The 17,144-nt window shown below is 42.7% G+C and overlaps 1 long non-coding RNA gene across 1 annotated transcript in view; it reads right to left on the minus strand.

Moving 5' to 3' along the window:
- The window catches only part of LOC139029921 (uncharacterized), a 184,055-nt gene extending 167,366 nt beyond the window's left edge, over positions 1-16,689 (minus strand). Inside the window, exon 1 of the long non-coding RNA XR_011482231.1 lies at positions 16,481-16,689. This is a non-coding gene — a long non-coding RNA (uncharacterized lncRNA). The remainder of the gene's footprint in view (positions 1-16,480) is intronic.
- Positions 16,690-17,144: the final 455 nt, after the last annotated feature.

Here is a 17,144-nt window from a genome sequence, read left to right on the forward strand (position 1 = left end):
TTCCCCCTGCCCCCACACAGCCATGATGCCAGGAACATGATCAAATCCATTATCTTTTCTTTGAATTCTGTCAATATATTTATTTCACATCTTTATTCTGGCTTCCTTTCCCCTTGGTATTTCGTGGAAAAACTTTCCACATAAAATGAACTGCTTTGTCATTCATCAGCTGTAATGAAGTCTTACTCAAGAGTAGAGTTCAAAAACATATTTTTTTCCACACTCAGATGCAAAAGAGTAGGAAAAAAAAAAACACATAGATCACAGGTGTCTGCCTTTATTTTTGTAAATGTAATAAGAGACCCTTTTGGTGGATTCACAGTGTAAATTATAGATATTCATGGAGCCTGAAATATCAGTGAGCTTTCGACTTGAGGAATCTGGAAGGTTCTAGTCCCTAGAACACAAAGTCTGAGTGTTACAGAGCTGAGAGCATGGTATGTAGACACTCTCATGCCAGGCTCTAAGGAAACACCATGTTCTCCCTCCGTATTCTGTCCCTCCATTTCATCATCTGTCCAACTTGAACCACAATAGTCCAGACATCATGAAAGCTCAAGCTGCAATTAGTCAATACGTATTTATGGAGTAGCTACAGTGCATCATGTGCTTTTATTGGCAGTGGAATACTAAGTCCACACCATCATGGAGCTGACATTCTCATAGGAGATGGAGACAATAGGCAAACAGTTCAATAAGGTGATTTCTAATGGTGAAAATCTCGAGTAAAAATGAAGCAAAATCTTGAGAAAAGAAGTGACCAGGGACTTCAGTTCAATTCTAGATGGGTCTCCAGATAGGTTTGCTATATGAAAAGTTGGCATTTAAACTCAGCCACTGATGAGAAGAAAGATCTAACCATGAAAAGATCTGGGGGAGGGAAGATCATGTAGAAGGAATGGTCAAGTGCCATTAGGGAAATGAAAAAGGCAGCCTTGAAGCAGAGAGAGAGAATGGGTAAAAAGGAGATAGAAGGAGGTGATGGTGGGGAGGTAGGCAGGACCAAAATCATGTGGGACCTTGAAGGCTACATAAGGACTTTGGACTTTGGTCCAGTGCAATGAGAAATCACTAGTGAGGCTTAACCAAGGGGTGCAGTGATTAATGGCAATGGAGAGGCTGCCTCCCAGTTTTCTTTGTTAGTGGGAATTTTCAACTTGTAGCTCATATGGCATAGGTACCCAAAAGTAAGTGGGTCATGATCCAATATGTCTTCCAAAGTATTAGAAGTGTGTGAGTGGGGTGTGTAAGAGTGGTGTGTGCAGAGACCCTGACAGAGACCTGCCTCCAAGACTGTGCTTCAGAGGCTCCTCAACTCTAGTAACCAGAACATGTTCAGCCTCTGCCAATAAAAACTCTCAACTGCAGTGATTTACCTGAGATAGAAGTTAAACTCCATGGATGGTCCAGAACAAATATGGCACCTCAGTGGTGTCAGAGACCAAAAAGTTTCTATCTTTCCCTATTTCCCTGCCAATCCCAGTGTGCAGCTGCCTCAATGCCAGCTGCCATCCTGGTTTCTGCCACCACTGCCACATTCCAGCCAGAGAAAAGGGAGAGAGGGAAAGGAGAGATAACACTCTTTCCTTTTGGAGGGTCACTACTCTGGATCGAGATCTCCTGAAGAAGGAAATGGTAAGCCACTCCAGTATTCTTGCCTGGAAAATCCCATGGACAGAGGAGCCTGGCGGGATACAGTCTATGAGGCGGCAAAAGTCGGACATGACTGACCACTGAGCACAGCTGGATGCCCCCTACTTCATTTACGCTCATTTTCCATTGACCAGACCTACTGGTATAGCCAAGACTAGCTTCAGGGAAAGCTGGGGAAGGTAGTTTTTAGTTGAGCAACCTCGTTCCAAGATACATTTTTTCTTATTACAAAAGAAAATAAGAAGGATAATTCTGATTTTGACCATAGCTTCCACCCAGTGCAAAAGCAACTAAAATTGCCTTCAGCCCCTGTAGAACCAGCTTTGTCAAAAGAAGCTCTGTTCCCAGAGTTATTTTGTTAATAAAATAAACAATAATCATAAATAATAAAAAACTAAGTAATTGAGGCATCACCATATATTGAGGATGCTTCCCTACACAATCCTTGCTCTGTGCCATATGCATTCATCCATCTCTCTCAGGGTCTGCTCTTAGAGCTCTTTTCCTAGAAGTGGAGATAGATTTGTACTGTTTCATTTCTATTTCTTTATCTGGTCCCCTTTCTTCTGTGATTAGTGGCATGCAATTTCAAGTCAGCTTGTTTGGGGTGCAGAGTGTCCTTTTGCATATTAAACAAAATAATTATAAATAATTCATTATTAATTTATAACTTTAAAATCATTAGCATTGTCATAACTCTGTGAACTCTTAGTAATTATCCTCTTCTCTTTACTAGTAGCATATTGGACACCTTCTGACCTAGGTGGGGCTCATCTTCCAGTGGCAAATCTTTTTGCCTTTTCATACTGCCCATGGGATTTGCTAGGAAAGAATACTGGACTGGGTTGCCATTTCCTTCTCCAGCAGACCACATTTTCTTAAACTCTTCACTGTGACCCAACCATTTTGGGTGGTCCTGCACTGCACGGCTCATAGCTTCATTGAGCTATGCAAGCCCCTTTGCCATGACAAGACTGTGATCCATGAAAGGGATCTTATATGCAGAGTACATCATTTGAAATGTCCCGCTGGATAAATCACAAGCTGGAATCAAGGTTGCTTGGAGAAATATCAACAACCTCAGATATGCAGATGATCCCACTCTAAAGGCAGAAAGTGAAGAGGAGCTAAAGAACCCCTTGATGAGGGTTAAAGCGGAGTGAAACAGCTGGCTTGAAACTCAACATTCAAAAAACTAAGATCATGGCATCGAGTCCCATTACTTCATGGCATGTAGAAGGGGAAAAAGTGGAAAAAGTGACAGATTTTATTTTCTTGGGCTCCAAAATCACTGCAGACGGTGACTACAGCAAAGAAATTAAAAGACACTTGCTCCTTGAAAAAAGCTATGACAAGCCTAGACAGAGTATTAAAAAGGAGAGACATCACTTTGCTGACAAAGGTCCATATAGTCAAAGCTATGACTACATCTGTAGTCATGTACAGATATGAGAGCTCAACCATAAAGACTGAGCGCTGAAACTGTGGTGTTAAAAAGGATAAATCGGGTGGTGGTTGATAATAAAAGATAAATCCTTGGTGGCCCAGTGGTTAAGAAGTCACCTTCCAATGCAGGGAGTGCAGGTTCGATCCCTGGTTGGGGAGCTAAGATACCACATGCCTTGTGTTTAAAAAACCAAAACATAAAGCAGAAGCAATATTGTAACAAATTCAATAAAGACTTTAAAAATGGCCCATTAAAAAAAAACTTAAAAAATAAAAATGATGGCTTATATATCTTGGAAAGAATGTTGCACCATCTCCTTTACCTTAAAGCCAGAGGTAGTTGAGAAAAGAAATGCAAATTAAATGCAAATATACTATAGGGACCTTCCTGTTTCTTAGAGCTGAATTCAGCTTCTGGGACAATGTAGAAGAAGTCTGTATTTGCCAGGAGTTAACTCTGAAAGTTTGGAGAGCCTAATAGAAATTGCCACCTTCCATTATAAAACAAAACTTGGATTTTTCAAGTTAGTCATGAAGGAAGTATCTCCATGTGAGGATGGAGGGTGAAACTTAGCAGGTGTGATTTTCAGGCCTAAAAACCACCTTTCCCTGTGGTTGTCCCCAAGTGCTAGTGTGACCCCCCACATTGGCCCATGGGGGAGTTGAAAGGGGTGACACTGATCACTATTGGTGTCCCTCCACGGGGAGCACAAACCCTCCCCTTAATCCCTCATAGCATTAAGATTAGGTGGGAGGAAAAGACACAGAGAACCATGAAATTAGTTTTCTTGGCTGGTTTTATTTGGCAAGCTCTCACTTTGGGCAGCAACTCTGATCTGCTTCCAGGTACCAAGGGCCAGCTGGGGTCCTAGCACCTAAAAGCATCAAGAACCTCATCAGAGCTCTCCAAAACAGTCCATACCAACCAGATTAAAGATAGACTGGTGTTCATGCTCCTGAGGAGTCCTCTTAGATTTCTTTTTCCTGACCTAGGATCTCCCTGGATGAGTGGTGGTGAGAATGCCCACCTCTTTCAAGAGCCCTACACACACCCACAGAGTCTATACCACATGAAAACCCATGTATTTAAGACTGATGGAGACTTTTTAAATAGAAGAATTATGATGGTTGAAAGCTGCTTTTAAGGAAGTTGTGGTTAGGACAGAGTTGTAGCAAGGACAGAAGTTGGGGCTTCCCTGGTGGCTTAGTGGTCAAGGACCCGCCGGCCAATGCAGGAAACTTGGGTTTGATCCCTGGGTCAGGAAGATCTCCTAGAGAAGGAAATGGCAACTGACTCCAGCATTCTTGCCTGAAAAACTCCATGGTTACAGAGGAGCCTGGCGGGCTACAGTCCATGGGTTCACAAAAGAGTAGGACACGACTTAACGACTAAAGAGCAAGTTAGGACAGTGCTTCTCAAACATTAATGCATGAGAATCATCTAAGGATGATGTTAACATGCAGATTCTGATTTAGTGGAACTGGGGTGGGGCCTGCAATTCTGCATTAAAAAAAATATATATATATATTTGGTCATGCCAAGCCTTAGTTGCTACACACAGGATCTTCATTCTTCGTTGTTGTGGCATGTGATATCTCCAGCTGCTACATGTTGGGTCTAGTTCCTGGACCATAGATCGAAACCCAGTCCTCTACATTGGGAAGGTGGGGTCTTAGTTACTGGACCACCAGGGAAGTCCCGCAATTCTGCATTTTTAATGAAGCAGATTAGGGTATGCTACTGCAAAACATGCCACTTTGGCATGCAAATTATTTTGAATTGAAGGCATTTGATTTCCTGAAATCCTTTGTCTTCCTAAAAGCAAAAGAACTGTTATCATAAATCCCCTCCCTAGAAGCAATTCTAACCTGCTTTGAGAGGAAAAGTCAGCCTCACACTCAAACAGATACTGTCACAGGTCTATCATGCTTGCTCAGTCGCTCAGTTATGTCTGACTCTTTTGGGACCTCATGAACTGTTGCCTTCTAGGCTCCTGTGTCATTGGGATTGTCCCAGGAAGAATACTAGATTGGGTTGCCATTTCTTTCTCTAGGGGGTCTTCCCACCCCGGGGACTGAACCCCAGTCTCTTGCACCTCCTGACCTGTAGGCAGATTCTTTACTGCTGAGCCACCAGGACAGCCCCAAGTCTATCATATCTCCTGTCTATTCTCCTGAGGGTCCGTTTATCTTTCCAGCCTCCTCCCTTTTCTCTACTTAGACCCCAAATTCTCACCACCTTTTTTGAATTACTCAACACTGAATTCTCTCATGAGTACTTGCTGCACATATTAATACATTTGTATACTTTTCTCTATGTTGTAAGTTTAATTTGCAGGTCCTCCAAGACTAAAGATAAGAGAGTAGAGGAAAATCTTTTCTTGCTCTACACTAATAAGCTTCCAGGTAATGCCAGTGATTTCCATCCTAGAGCCACACTTTGAGTAGCCATGGCTTAGGACACATGCCTTTATGTTTATCAGGGGAAAACTACAGTGAGAAGTTAGCCAAAGAACATGAAGTCATATGCAAATAACTTAGCCCATATCTGAGGCTGCTCAAACTACTTCACTTCCCCATATTTGGGACTCAGGAAGACCTAGGGATAGGGCCAAAGAAAGAAGACCACAGAGAGCACGGAAGATGAACAGAACGGTAAAGTCCAAGCCCAGCCCCCAAGTACATAGTCCTAGGAGTCCAGAGCTAAGGGGCCAGTCACCGGAGCTACTCTCAAGAAAGAGTTTGGTACCCTATATGTTACCATGGCGGGTAACAGGCTGCTGAAGGGTTTTGGATATATGTCAGATGCTGAAATAAGGAAGAGTGTGGAGAGGAAAATGTCTATGTATAGCATCGTCAGAATGAACAAATAGAAATATGGGATACAGTTAAATTTAAATTTCAGATTCAAATATATTTTTTAGTGTAAGTATATCCCACATAATGTTTGGAACATACTTATGCTACAAAGTTATTCACCTTTTAATTTGAGATTCAAATTAACTAAGTGCCCTATATTTTATTTGGCAATCCTACTTAAGTAGAGTGTGGGACAACTTCAGATCCTTGAAGGACTGGCATTAGGCCATCCTCCACTGCATACGGGAATAGCTGGGAAGCTTTAAAAACAATGTATATCTGGGTCCTGAGGCAGGAGATAGATGCCCTCCACCAAAGGGTAAACAACTAGAGTTGGTCTCCGTGGACTGATACTCCAAGATGAAAATAGTAGGGCAGGGAGGTGCGAGGGAGATTCAAGAGAGGGGGGACATGAATATACCTATAGCTGATTCATGTTGATGTATAGCGGAAACCAATACAATATTGTAAAGCATTTGGTGGGTGCTCAGTCATGTCTGACTCTACATGTTGCGACCCTACAGACTGCATCCTGCCAGGCTCCTGTGTCCCTGGAATTTTCCAGGCAGAATATTGGAGTGGGTTGCCATTTCCTACTCCAGGGGAACTTCCCAACCCAGGCATCAAATCCACATCTCCAATGTGTATCCTACATTGGTAGGTGGATTCTTCACCATTGAGCCATCTGGGAAGGATAAAGCAATTTTCAATTAAAAATAAACAAAAAAGCAAAGAGCAGTGTTGCAGGAAATGGGACCCCTTCCAGGGTTTGAAAGTGGGCTCTTGTCTAACACTCGGAAATGAATTGTCCAAGGAGATACACGTGCTGACAAAGCAAGAGATTTTTTTGGGAAAGGGTGTCCAGGTGGAAAGCAGTAGGGTAAGGAAACCCAGGAGAACTACTCTGCCGAAGGGCTTAAGTCTAGGGTTTTACGGTGATGGGATTAGCTTCCAGGTTGTCTTTAGCCAATCATTCTGACTCAGAGTCCTTCCTGGTGGTGCACGCCTTGTTCAGCCAAGATAGACGCTAGAGAGAAGGATTCTGGGAGGTGGTCAGATATGTGGTGTCTCCTTTTGATTTTTCCGGAACTCTTCAGTTGCTTGTGGCTTATTAGTTCCGTGTTCCTTACCAGGACCTCATGTTGTAACAACTCATGCAAATGGCTACTATGGTGCCTGGCCAGGGTGGGCGATTTCAGTCAGTGTGCATCCCCTAACAGCAGGACAATTGAAAGAGGAGTCTGGGCCTTGTCCAGATGGGAGATAAGAGACTACATATTCCTCATTCTTGAAGTCAAGGACACCTTCCCAACTAGAGGGCAAAAGAGGAGTGATGATCAGGTACCCTTGGATCTCTTCACTGGAATATATCTTGGTTGAGAGATGCACGTGCACATAGGGGATAAGCCTGAGATATACCAAATACAGACTCAGAACCAGGCAAATCAAAATGATTGGCTAAAGGAAGCCTGGAAGAAATGTCCCATATAACCTATTTAAATTACCATGAGGATGTGACTTGCTCTGCCTGTGTGTCTATCCACATAAACTACACTCTTTTTCCCTCCTAATACTCGCTTCACTACATTCTGTCTTTGTGAGAATTCTTTTGTGCAAAGCCGAAGGGCCAGGACCTCATCACTGACCACTGGTCTACTGGCTAGGATTCAGCTCTTACTGCCACAGCCCGACCTCAATCTCTGACCAGGAAACAAAGCCGCGCTTCAAGCCACTACAGGCCAAAGCCAACTGAGATGAGTCCCACCTCCAGAGATATAGTTATTCTGGGGTTCAATTTGTGCTGGGGTGTCTAGATACTCCAGAGGTGATTTGAAGGTGCAGCCAAGACTGATAACCACTGGATTAGATGGACATAATCCAGTGAGAAAGAACCGCCTGTCAATGTAGGAGATGTAAGAGATGCAGGTTCAATCCCTGGGCCAGGAAGATCCCCTGGAGAAGGGAATGGCAACCCACTCCAGTATTCTTGCCTGGAAAATCCCATGGACAGAGGGGCCTGGTGGGCTACAGTCCATAGGATGGCACAGAGTTGGACACGACTGAAGCAACTTAGTGGGCAATCCAGAGCCAGAGGTGGAACTAGAGCTCTCAAGGGGCCATGAGACAGAAGACTTTTGGCTCTTCCTGTGATCTCTCCAACAAGAAAGGTCAAGTGGTCTGAAAAAGGTAATGAGCCTCACGTGTGTCATATGCAGTGAGTAAGCAGTGGCTTGATGTTCTAAAGGCGATTTGTTTTCAGAGAGAACACAAGGGTCAGACAGACTGTAGAGATGATTGCTGGGATGGTATGGTAGGATTTGGGGAAGTAGTAGGTGAAGTGATTGTTACAGTCTTTCCAATGTTGAAATCTCAGGATTGGTTTATTTGTTAGATTGAAAAAAAAAAAAAAAACAACTAAATGAGTCATATGATGATCCACAAAGACATACAAAGAAAGAAAATTAGTACATGCAAAAAAATGGTGACATCTGAGTAAGGTCTGTAGTCTAGTTAATCGTACACTGCCAACAAATTTTCTGGTTTTGATAATGAGCTGTAGATGTCACCTTGAAGAGAAGCTGAATCTGGGCCCACAGAACCTGCCTGTACTATTTTTGCAACTACTTTTGAGTCTGTAATTATTTCAAAATAAAAAGTTTAAGATAAATGAATTGATTAGATCATACCAAACAACTGTTTTTCCATGAGGCCTGAACAATGGGAGGTCTATCAGGATATGAAGGCTCCCCACTGGAGAGATGCAAAATTTTCCCATCCTTCTCACTCCCCTTGAGTGGGGACATCCTCCTCTTTCAGATATTCCAGACATGAAGGCAAATGGAACTGGAGCCTTTTCTGAGTGTATGTTTACAAACAGAAACAGGGCCAGTGGGTCACTCTGAAAATAAAGCTACTCAAGCTTTTCCAGGCAGTTCCTGTTCCTAGAAGGGGGTTGGGAGGAGATCATCATATTCCAGCTTTAATTAGCAATACAATGAACTAATAACAAAAAGGAATGCCAAAACTGAGTCAAGATGTGGTAAGAACAGTGGCCTGCAGTGACTCTGTGCGTGGGTGTTGAGTTGTGTGTGTATTTTTAGATAACGACTTATTCTGCACGTGGTAATTAGGGCCCCAAGGGGGCTGTGGAATTTTTTTTTTCCCCCCAAGATTGGCAAGTGTCAGGAGGAGGCAGCTAAAATTCCCATATGTCTGGGGCAAACAGATACTCCAATTTCCTGTTGGCACCACTGGTTTCTTGCGGATTTACTGGCTGAGTAAATGATTGTTATAAGACTATGAAGATTCGGTCAATCAAATTAACCCCTTTTGTCCACTGCCTCCCTCCCCCCTACCCCAACAGTTCACTTCATTTGCCTAAACTCGGTGGCTTTTGAAAATGTCTTCAAGCTTGAAGGCCCCATCCTTGCTCACATTGGCTGAGTGTAACCTGAGTGGGTTCTGAGGCCCCCAATTGTTTTGCTAATCAAGATTATTGCCCCATTGAGATGTGGCCGCCCAGCCTGGCTGACAAAATTTGTCAGTTTCCCATGAAATAGTTCTGTCAGTTTAGCCCCAGTGCTGGTACCTATTAACATATAAATGAAGTTTCTCTCTTGTCTGCTCCCCCTTACCCTCCACCCTTCAGCCACTCACCCTAATGGATGCACAGAAAATATAAACACACACACACCCAGCTCCCCAGCCCTCCATGCTTAAATCAAACTAGTTTCTTTTTCTCCAGTGCCTGGAAATCCCGTGGGCCATGGGGGCTCCCAAAGAAAGGGGGAGAGGGGCTGGGAGGAGCTGAATTCACAAAACTACTTTAAAGGCACCAAACTGCCAGGCCTTAGTACCCTGCTGATAGCAACAGGCAACTGGCTGGGCCAGTGACAGTACAAATGGTGGTCTGAATGCCAGGGCAGACCTCCAAGGCAGCCTCCAGGGACAGAGTGGCAAAGTGGAACATAAGCTTTGAAAGAGTTATCTTGCTCAGGGGTCAGACACCCAAGATCTCTTGCTAGCTTCACAGCCTGACAAGGTCCAGGGTTGGGTGGCAACTCAGAGGCTTCCCCACTCCCTTTGCTGGCCCTCTCTCAGATTCTGGAACAAAGGTGGGCCTGGGCCAGGGCTTGGGTTGAGCTTGACTTTTACTTCTTCACTCTAAAATCAGGACTGCCTTCCCATAGTGTGGCTTGGGTTCCTAGCTAAGCCAAAAGAACTAAGGAAATAAAGCCCCGCTCTTTCTATTTCTTCTAGAATAGAGTTTGAACTATAGGGAAAAAGACCAAAGCATATATTATTATATATGCATAATATATATTATGTGATTTCCTGAGAGCTCAGTTGGTAAAGAATCCGCCTGCAAATCAGGAGACCGCAGTTGGATTCCTGGGTCGGGAAGATCCCCTGGAGAAAGGAAAGGCTACCCTGCCAGTATTCTTGGACTTCCCTTGTGGCTCAGCTGGTAAAGAATCCACCTGCAATGCAGGAGACCTGGGTTCAATCCCTGTGTTGGGAAGATACCCTGGAGAAAGGAAAGTCTACCCACTCCAGTATTCTGGCCTGAAGAATTCCATAGACTTTATAGTCCATGGGGTCGCAAAGAGCTGGACATGACTGAGTGACTTTCACTTCAATGGGGAAAGATATACCCATTTGTATGCAGAACTCCAAAGAATAGAAAGGAGAGATAAGAAAGCCTTCCTCAGTGATCAATGCAAAGAAATTGAGGAAAACAATAAAATGGGAAAGACTAGAGATCTCTTCAAGAAAATTAAAGATACCAAGGGAATATTTCATGCAAAGATGAGTACAATAAAGGGCAGAAATGGTATGGCCCTAACAGAAGCATAAGATATTAAGAAGAGGTGACTAGAATACACATAAGAACTATATAAAAAAGATCTTCATGACCAGATAACAACAATGGTGTGATCACTCACCTAGAACCAGACATCCTGGAATGCAAAATCAAGTGGGCCTTAGGGAAGCATAACTATGAACACAGCTAGTAGAGGTGATGGAATTCCAGTTGAGCTATTTCAAATCCTAAAAGATGATGCTGTGAAAGTGTTGCACTCAATATGCCAGCAAATTTGGAAAACCCAGCAGTGGCCACAGGATAGGAAAAGGTCACTTTTCGTTCCCATGCCAAAGAAAAGCAATGCCAAAGAATGTTCAAACTACTGCACAACCGCACTCATCTCACACGCAAGCAAAGTAATGCTCAAAATTCTCCAAGCCAGGCTTCAACAGTACGTGAATCATGAGCTTCCAGATGTTCAAGCTGGATTTAGAAAAGGCAGAGGAACCAGAGATCAAATTGCCAACTTCTGTTGGATCATTGAAAAGCAAGAGGGTTCTGGAAAAATATCTACTTCTGCTTTATTGACTATGCCAAAGTCTTTGACTGTGTTGACTGTGTGGATCACTACAACTTGTGGAAATTTCTTAAAGAGATGGGAATACCACACCACCTGACCTGCCTCCTAAGAAATCTGTATGCAGATCAAGAAGCAACAGTTAGAACTAGACATGGGACAACAGACTGGTTCCAAATTGGGAAAGGACTACATCAAGGTTGTATATTGTCACCCTGTTTATTTAACTTATATGCAGAGTACATCATGCAAAATGCCAGGCTGGATGAAACACAAGCTGGAATCAAGATTGCTGGGAGGAAAATCAATAACCTCAGATATGCAGATGACACAACCCAGAAAGCGAAGGAGAACTAAAGAGCCTCTTGATGAAAATGAAAGAGGAAAGAGAAAAAGTTGACTTAAAACTCAACTTTCAGAAAACAAAGATCGTGCACTTGTTCCCATCACTTCATAGCAAATAGATGGAGAAACAATGGAAACAGTGATAATCTTCATTTTTGGGGGGCTCTAAAATCACTGCAGATGGTGACTGCTCTCTGCTTCTGTTAGGTCCATACTATTTCTGTCCTTTATTGTGCCCATCTTTGCATGAAATGTTCCCTTGGTATCTCCAATTTTATTGAAGAAATCTCTAGTCTTTCCCATTCTATTGTTTCTATTTCTTTGCATTGATCACTGAAGAAGGCTTTCTTATCTCTCCTTTCTATTCTTTGGATCTCTGCATTCAGATGGGTATATCTTTCCTTTTCTCCTTATATCTACCACTTATATCTACTACTGTGGCAAGAATCCCTTAGAAGAAATGCAGTAGCCTTCACAATCAGCAAAAGAGTCTGAAATGCAGTAGTTGGATGCAATCTGAAAAACAGCAGAATGATCTCTGTTCATTTCCAAGGCAAGCCATTCAATATCACATTAATCCATGTCTATGCCCTGACCAGTAATGCTGAAGAAGATGAATTTGAACAGTTCTATGAAGCCCTACAAGACCTTTTAGAACTAACACCCAAAAAAGATGTCCTTTTCCTTATAAGGGACTGGAATGCAAAAGTAGAAAGTCAAGAGATACCTGGAGTAACAGGCAAATTTGGCCTTGGAGTACAGAATGAAGCAGGGCAACAGCTAATAGAGTTTTGCTAAGAGAATGCATTGGTCATAGCAAACACCCCCTTCCAACAACACAAGAGAAGACTCTACACATGGACATCACCAGATGGTCAACACCAAAATCAGATTGATTATATTCTTTGCAGCCAAAGATGTAGAAGCTCTATACAGTCAGGAAAAACAAGACCAGGAGCTGGCTGTGGCTCAGATCATGACCTCCTTATTGCCAAATTCAGACTTAAATTGAAGAAAGTAGGGAAAACCACTAGACCATTCTGGTATGACCTATATCAAATCCCTTATGATTATATGTATATATATATTATAAGTATATGCATATAATATATATGTATATATTTTGTATATATAATAATATATAGGTGTGTATATCATCTCAAATATTCTGGCAGAAATAAATCCATAAAGCCAAATGAAGGAATTATTTAAATACATGCATGGTAAGTCACTTTAGTCATGTCCTACTCTTTGAGACCCCATGGACAGTACCCCACCTGGCTCCTCTGTCAATGGGATTCTCCAGGCAAGAATACTGAAGTGGGTTGCCATGCCCTCCTCCAGGGGATCTTCCTGACCCAGGGATTGAACTGATGTCTCTTAGGTCTCCTGCATTGGCAGGTGGGATCTTTACCACTAGTGCCACCTGGAAATCCCTTCTTTATGTCCATATATGTATATATGTGGGGCTTCCCTGGTGGCTCAGCATTGAAGAATCTGCCTGCAAGGCAAGAACCACAAGACACATGGGTTGTCTCCTGGATTGGAAAGATCCCCTGGAGGTGGCATGGCAGCTCCAGCATTCTTGCCTGGAAAATCCCATGGACAGAGGAGACTGGTGGGCTACAGTCCATGAGGTCACAAAGAGTCAGACACAACTGAAGTGACTTAGCATACACTCATGTATGTATGTATGTGTGTGTGTGCATATATATACACATATGCACATGAATCTGCAAGTCAACAATATTAGCCGTCTAGTGCTAAATTAGTTTAGTTCTGGAAGGAAAGTTTTGCTAGGAGTCTTGTGTGGCTATATGAGCACCCAAGATGATTCTGATAATGAGTTCCATAGAATTTAGAAGGTGGAGATCTACAAAGAGGAATGCTTCAGTTATGATTTCTTTCTGCAATCTGGGAAGCAAGCAGATTTTACCTTTTTGGCTGGTCTGGGACAATGCTATGAATGAACCTCCTTATCCCACCTCCAAATCACATCAGTTTCCCAATCTTCCTGCCACCTGAGAAAAGATATGGTGAATAAGTGGTCCCAAAGGAGGCCCACCAAGAAGAACCATGAGGCTGGTGGACCTGAACAGATGGTTGCCTTTGGTTGGAACTGCAGAAAGCCTTTCTTACAAGCAAAACTGCTAAGATGCAGTGAATCTGTGGGGCTTCCCAATCAGAAAGACCTGAGTTGAAATGTTTTCTTCAAGTCCAGGCACTTAGCTATTAGTCAAACACTGAAATTTATTTTTGGAATTGGAGATCATTCTTAGTTCAGTGATTTTTAAATTTTTCTCCTGAGAAACAAGAGTAATCTACAGTTTTTATCACTAAATCTGTGAAAATTAGCCTTTCAGTAAATATAGTTTAAACGTTAAAAATTCAACATCAGACTTCCCAGGTTCCTAGTAGTTATGGGACTCACTAGCTGTGTGACTTTTGGCAAGTTAATTAGCTTCTCTGTGCCTTAGTTTCTTCCTCTTTAATATAAGAATAAAGTTGGAAATACTCTCAAACAAGGTCACAAGAATAAGACAGACAGTTGAAAATAGCTCAGCAAGGCAGTCTTTACTTCTGCAGAAGGGTGTACTACAGATAAAGGTCTGGGAGCAAGCACAGAGAGTAGGAAGTCTGTTTGGTTTCTATCCCTAAGATGCAGGTTCCCTCCTCTGGCTCCTCATAGGTTGAGGACCACAGAGTTACAATCTTTCTTGGACTTCGCCTAAGTTTTTATTGGACCATTGGTTTCCATGAGGACCATGAGAAGCACTTGTGAGTTCCTGATTGGAAGATTTACATTAGCTATTTCCCCCACTCTTTTAGTTCTTTGCACATGTCCAGGATAAAGCTGATGAAATTAGCCTGCCAAAATGTTCTTAAGAGGAAGGAGAATCAGGAAGTGAAAGGAACAAAGGATTGGCAATGAGCCACCATTTTAGGAATCTTATTCACATGTTGGCTATATACCTCTCTGTTCAATTATTCTAAGAATAAATCACTTCTGTATTTCTTATAATTTCTCCTTTGTTAGAAAAGACCATATCTTTCTAACAGTAATAAAGCTATTTATATATAGGTCATGAAGAATATACAGGATTATGTTTACAAAAGTGCATGGGTAGTATCCGGCATATAGTAAGTGCTAAGTGTTTTTTCAATAAGGCAATTATATACATTGATTTATTGTATGATCACTCTCTCCTTATAAAATAAGACCATATAAATTTCTTGGTAATGATCTAAGATTTTCTTTTAAAATATATTCATTTAAATAAAATATGGAGTTAATTTAAAGAAAGACACTAAATAAATCATAGTCCAAATGTAGTGAAAAAGCAGATGTAGTGAAAACATAAAGATAGTAGAGAAATGACTAATGTTTGAAAAACACTATTATCCACGACTAGACTTTGAGGCAAATTCTCAGATGTTTATCCCAAAGATGATCAAGATGTGCAATGGGATTCTTCAGCTCTCTGTTAACTTTAAATTTTTACATGAGGCGACATTAGGCTTTGTCATGGACTGAATTGCTGTTGTTGCTGTTGTTTAGTCTTGTCTGATGCTTTTGTGACCCCATGGACTATAACCTGCCAGACTCCTCTCTCCGTAGGACTCCCCAGGCAAGAATACTGGAGTGGGTTGCCATTTCCTTCTCCAAGGGATCTCCCAACCCAGGGATTGAACCCACATCTCCGGCATTGGCAGGAGGATTCTTTACCACTGAACCATCAGGGAAGCCCATGGACTGAATTGTGTCCCTCCAAATTCATATGTTGAAGCCCTAATACCCTATGGAAACTTATTTGGAAACAATGCCTTTAAGAAGGTGATCAAGGTTAAATGTGGTTATAAGGCTGGGGTCCTAATCCTATGAATAAGATTGGTGCCCTTACAAGAAGCTGCTGCTGCTGCTGCTAAGTCGCTTCAGTCGTGTCCGACTCTGTGCAGCCCCATAGATGGCAGCCCACCAGGCTTCTCCATCCCTGGGATTCTCCAGGCAAGAATACTGGAGTGGGTTGCCATTTCCTTCTCCAATGCATGTATGCATGCTAAGTCACTTCAGTCATATCCGACTCTGTGCGACCCTACAGACAGAAGCCCACCAGGCTCCTCTGTCCATGGGATTCTCCAGGCAAGAATACTGGAGTGGGTTGCCATTTCCTTCTCCAATGCATGTATGCATGCTAAGTCACTTCAGTCATATCTGACTCTGTGCGACCCTACGGACAGAAGCCCACCAGGCTCCTCTGTCCACGGGATTCTCTAGGCAAGAATACTGGAGTGGGTTGCCATTTCCTTCTCCTCCTTATCAGAAGAGATCTACCTAATTTTACCTACAAGAAGAGACCAAGGTACTATTATAGGAACATGAAGGAAATGCCAAGTGAGGGTGCGGGGAGAAGGCCGTTACCAACAAGACAAAGGGAAAAGCCGTAGGAAAAACCAAACCTTCAGACACCTTAATTTCGAACTTCCAGCCTCCAAAGCCATGAGAAAATGCATTTCTGTATTTAAGCCACTCAGTCTATGGTCTTTTGTTATGACAGCCTGAGCAGGCTAATACAGGCTTAAAAAGGAAGAGATTTTTTTCAGAAAGTTCTCCCCCCTCCCATCCCACTATATATAGAGAGATAATTTGAATTAAAAAAGAAAGAAACAGAGATAAGTAAGTGTATTTCAGAGAGAATCACACAATTTCCAACCCTTTTTAAGTATAACAACACAATTTAAAATGGCTAAAGTGTACTGAGTACTAGATTGTTCACCCTCAGAGCTACACGTACCTTGTGAGTAGTATCACTGGAGTCTCACTACAAATCCAGGAAGAAAATTCTAGACATGTGAAAACTACAGCTTCCAGAGTTTGACAGTCTGCCAAGATGCCTCAAGAAGAAAATGCAGAAATTGTAGTCTGAACTCCGGTCTCTCAACCCCCATGGCATTAGGCTGGCAAAATTTTCTAAACTCAAGAGGCTTTCTGAGGACTCTTACAATGAGTCAGGGGAACAGCCAAACAGAACCTCTAAGGGAGGCTACTCAAGAGCGCTGAGCAGCTGAGGGATTCTGGGAAGCCTCCCCCCCCCCCCCCCCCAGGGCCACACTTTCAGGACCTGGGTCATAATCTAAAATAGTTTCATTTTACAAATGAACACGGGCTCCCCTGGAAGCAGCCAACATTGGCAGAGATTAAATAATTAGCATTTCAAAGTGTTCATCTCATTTTCCCCTTTGCCAGGGTGAGAACCAATGCAGGACAAAAATGAGCTTCTCTTTTTTCTGTCTACGCCTGGGAGGGAATTCACCCAGAGAAAACACCGCCGACCCATTGGTGCAGCTTGTTCCTCAGCCGATTCTGAAGGGCCAGTGCCGGTGACCACCCTGTGAGGGATGGCTTATCAACACCGTGACTCAGCCCTTCCCAACAATTCCAGCGGGTCAATGTTGGGA

Source organism: Odocoileus virginianus, chromosome 20 (assembly GCF_023699985.2).
Source record: "Odocoileus virginianus isolate 20LAN1187 ecotype Illinois chromosome 20, Ovbor_1.2, whole genome shotgun sequence".
NCBI lineage: Eukaryota > Metazoa > Chordata > Mammalia > Artiodactyla > Cervidae > Odocoileus > Odocoileus virginianus.